The sequence below is a fragment of the Tachysurus vachellii genome, chromosome 8 (assembly GCF_030014155.1).
Source record: "Tachysurus vachellii isolate PV-2020 chromosome 8, HZAU_Pvac_v1, whole genome shotgun sequence".
Classification (NCBI taxonomy): domain Eukaryota; kingdom Metazoa; phylum Chordata; class Actinopteri; order Siluriformes; family Bagridae; genus Tachysurus; species Tachysurus vachellii.
In genome coordinates this window covers 17195979-17200645 of record NC_083467.1, presented here as the reverse complement: position 1 = coordinate 17200645, position 4667 = coordinate 17195979, and the positions used below count along the sequence as shown (strand labels likewise).

The window sequence follows — 4667 nt, the reverse complement described above, 5'->3', positions numbered from 1 at the left end:
TCACAAGCTCGCTCCCACACATTTTCACGCTCACACGCTCGCTCCCACGCTCGCTCCCACTCATTTCCACGCTCACTCACACACATTTCCACGCTCACACGCTCACTCACACACATTTCCACGCTCACACGCTCACTCACACACATTTCCACGCTCACTCACACTTTTCCACGCTCACTCGCTCACACACATTTACACGCTCACTCGCTCTCACACATTTACACGCTCACTCACTCTCACTTACTCACACATTTACAAGCTCACTCACTCTCTCACTTAATTAAACATTTACACGCTCACTCACTCTCTCACTCGCTCACTCACACATTTACACGTTCACTCACTCTCTCACTTACTCACACATTTACAAGCTCACTCACACATTTACATGCTCACTCACTCACTCATACATTTACACACTCACTCACTCATTTACACGCTCACTCACACATTTACACGCTCACTCACACATTTACACGCTCACTCACTCACACATTTACACGCTCACTCACTCGCTCACACATTATTCACTTACTCACACATTTACAAGCTCACTCACACATTTCCATGCTCACTCGCTCGCTCACACACATTTACATGCTCACACGCTCGCTCCCACACATTTCCACGCTCGCTCCCACACATTTCCACGCTCGCTCCCACACATTTCCACGCTCACACGCTCGCTCCCACACATTTCCACGCTCGCTCCCACACATTTTCACGCTCACACGCTCGCTCCCACACATTTTCACGCTCACACGCTCGCTCCCACGCTCGCTCCCACTCATTTCCACGCTCACTCACACACATTTCCACGCTCACACGCTCACTCACACACATTTCCACGCTCACACGCTCACTCACACACATTTCCACGCTCACTCACACTTTTCCACGCTCACTCGCTCACACACATTTACACGCTCACTCGCTCTCACACATTTACAAGCTCACTCGCATTTACAAGCTCACTCGCTCACACACATTTACACGCTCACTCGCTCACACATTTACAAGTTCACTCGCTCACACACATTTACAAGCCAATAGGTTACTTTCGTGACCATGGTTCTCTGAAACATCGAGTGGAGAGATCCACCTATGGGAAGGGCATCCGTTCCTGACCTCTACAGAAGCATCCAATTGTACCAAGTCTGGCTTGACAGACAGTAGCGCGTGCCAAAGGCAGGTAAGGTAACGGCCCTTACCTGAGTGCATAATGCACCTGCATGCGCTACCTGTCCTCAGTGAGCATATTCGCTTCTCGTGCAGCAAGCGGGGCAAACTTGGTGGATCTCTCCACTCGATGTTTCAGAGAACCGGGGTTACGAAAGTAACCTATTGTTCTCTTTCATCATCTCGTGTTCAAGATCCACCTATGGGAGATATAGACAACTCCCTGGTTGCCCAATACACTCACAGTGAGGCCCTGTAAGCCAGAGGACGGCCAAAAAGGTGGTGCTCGGCATGTCACAAAGCAGCAGACATAACATACTGCGCGGGGTAAACAACCCAGCCAAAGAGAAACACGACACCCCACTGATGTCCAACAAGCGAGCCGCCTGCAGGAAAAGAACATGTTTATAAACATGTGAATGGACCAACCTGGGCGTCAAGAGAGGGGGAGACTATATGCTTGAAACATGCATAACCAGGCTGGGCAGACAGGGTTGAAAGGAGTGTGGGCCTAGTAGCACGTGGCTACGAAGAGCCCACACTTAAGACCGCATGAGCCACCGTGGTACGGGTAACATCAAGCCGGTAGGCCACCTGGAGGCTGCATGCCCCTAGATTCATACGCTAAGGAGATGGCTCCCACAAGCCAGCGAGAGAGGCGTTGCTTAGAGATGGGTTTCCCCGTGTTCGGCGAGGCCCAAGAGATGAAGAGCCGATCGCTCCTTCGAAAAGAGTTAGTCCTGTCCATATACACCCGTAGGGCACGCACAGGGCACAAAGCATTCAACCTCTGATCCTCCGCAGAAGAAAAGGGAGGAGGGTGAAAAGCGGAGAGCTCAATCACATCAACAGTGAAGGCTGGAAAGCACTTAGGCATGAAGGCCGGGTTAGGCCTAAGCAAAACCTTATCTCCACAGAGCGAGAATTTGGTGCACGAGGAATGAACTGAGAGCGCATGCAAATCACTGACATGTTTGGCGGAAGCCAAAGCCAGGAGCAGAGCCGTCTTGAAGGACAGCAGCTTGAGGGAGATATCCCCCAGGGGCTCAAAAGGCTGTTGGGCCAGCACCTCAAGCACCATGGAGAGATCCCAATCCGGGACCACACTTCTGGTGACTGGCAAGGAGCGGCGCGCGCCCTTCATAAATCTATGGATAAGGGGGTGTTGTCCCACCATAGGGTCGCCAAAACCGGCGTGACACGCAGCGATAGCCGCCAAGTAGACCTTAATCGTCGAAAAGGTTCTGCCACGATCGATAAGGTCCTGCAAAAAACCCAGAATATCAGCGACGGAGCACAGATACGAAACAAGCTGGTGCTCCTTGCACCACTCCTCAAACACACGCCATTTGCAATCATAGAGTGAACGTGTGGAAGAGGCCCTGGCGTTCTGAATTGTGGCAATAACATGCGGGGGAAGCCCCAGAGTGTTTAAATTCACCCTCTCACGGGCCAGGCCAAGAGAGCCACCCTGTCTGGGTGAGGATGAAAGATTTCCCCGTTCGCTTGGGCCAGGAGGTCCGTGCACAATGGGAGGGGCCACGACACGCATATAGCAGAGGAATTATCTCCGCTAGCCAAGGTGCCTTGGGCCACCTGGGAGCTATGAGGATCAGAGATAAACCCTGTACAGCGACCCTGGCCAGAGTCGGAGATATCAGGCAGAGCGGAGGGAAAGCATAGAGTAGCGCGCTGGGCCACGGATGAGCCAGAGCGTCCATGCCGAGGTGAGCGTCCACGCCGAGGGGGGCGTCCACGCCGAGGGGGGCGTCCACGCCGAGGGGGGTGTCCACGTCCTGAAGCAAGAAGAACATAGGACAGTGGGTGTTTTCGCGTGAGGCGAAGAGATCGATGGCAGCCTGACTGAACCTCTCCCAAAGCAGCCTCACTATCTGAGGGTGGAGCCGCCACTCTCCGTAGGTTCCCCCTCGACAAAAGGTCTGCACCCCTGTTCAAAAAGCCCGGGACGTGAGTCGCCCGTAACGACAGGAAATGCTGCCTTGACGGTTGATATGTGCTACAGCTGTCGTATTGTCACAGCAAAGCAGCACATGATGTCCCTGCAGGCGGGGCAAGAAATGCTTTAGAGCCTCCGACACAGTGAGGAGCTCCAAGTAATTTATATGGGCTGAATGAAGTGAGTTCGGCCACACACCGTTCACTGATCTGCCCTCTTGAGTGGCTCCCCACCCTGTCAAAGAGGCATCTGTCGCTACCACTTTCCGCAGCATGATCGCCCCGAGAGGGGTCCCATGCGCGTAAAACTCCGCAGCTCTCCAGTGGCGTAGCGCGGCCATGCACGCTCGCGTCACCGTGACATAACGGCAAAGAACGTCTCAGCGCAACGGGCTGAGACGAAGGGACAAAATCCACTTCATGAAAGCCCTCATTCTCAGAAGACCTAGAGGCAAGACATGGATAGCCGAAGCCATAAGACCCTGTAACCTGAGACATGTGCGATACTGTATCCGCATTCCTTCCCTGAACCGCGCGAGACAGTTCCTGAATGAAGAAATGCGATTCTGTGACAGGCGCGCGCATTGTAACGGAATTCAGCTCCAAGCCCAAAAATATAACATCCTGAGCGGAAGTGAGATTGCTCTTTGTCACATTGACTCTGAACCCAAGCACAGCGACGTGTGAGAGCACACGGGCAGTGTTTTGAATCACTTTCTCTCTCGAATCGGCTATAATAAGCCAATCGTCTATACAAGTCAGGATCCTGAGACCCGCCGTTCTCAGCAGCGCAAGCCCCACCTCCGCACACAGACAGAACGTCCTCAGACTCAATGCGAGCCCGAACGGAAGAACCGTGAATTCGTAATAAGGATAGATGCTTATGTGAAAAAAAGCATCGCTTAGGTCGACCGAGTAAAACCAATCGTTCTGCTTTATTTTAAGCTTTTAAGTTGTATTTCCGTAAATGTTTGTTCAACACTCTGAGATCCAGAATAGGACGGAGAGAGCCGTCCTTTTTCGGGACCAGGAAATAGCGAGAGTAAAACCCCTGATCGCTTAGATGCGGGGCTACAACTCGAATCGCTCCCTTCTGGAGAAGAGATGAGATTTCGTCTGTCAGAATGTGGGCGGAGCTCTGGTCCGTGTGGGACCAGACCACTCCGTTGAACCGCTGAGGTGATTTGGCAAACTGAAGTCTGTAACCCCTCGTGACTGTGTGAATCACCCAATCGGGGGATGAGACCGACAGCCAGGCCGTCACGTGACTCCCGAGCGGCCCCATCACGTGACTCTGCGGGATGCCGGAAGCCGATCCGGCCGGATTGTTCATTAATGGCGCAATGGCGCCCTCCAGTGGCAAAACCAGAGAAGTTTTCATTTTTTTGTGGGAAACTGGGGACGTAGCCTTTATTGAAACTGTGAGAGGAGTGTGAAGGGGGGTGTTTTTTGACACTGCTTCTGCACTCAATCCCACGTCCTTCCCCTCTGGAACAAGGGAACACACTCCGGATGACACGGGGAACAATGAA

The 4667-nt window shown here is 52.8% G+C and overlaps 1 pseudogene; it reads right to left on the bottom strand.

Moving 5' to 3' along the window:
• Nucleotides 1-1756: 1756 nt before the first annotated feature.
• Nucleotides 1757-3633, bottom strand: LOC132850554 (uncharacterized; annotated as a pseudogene).
• Between the last annotated feature and the right edge of the window lie 1034 nt (nt 3634-4667).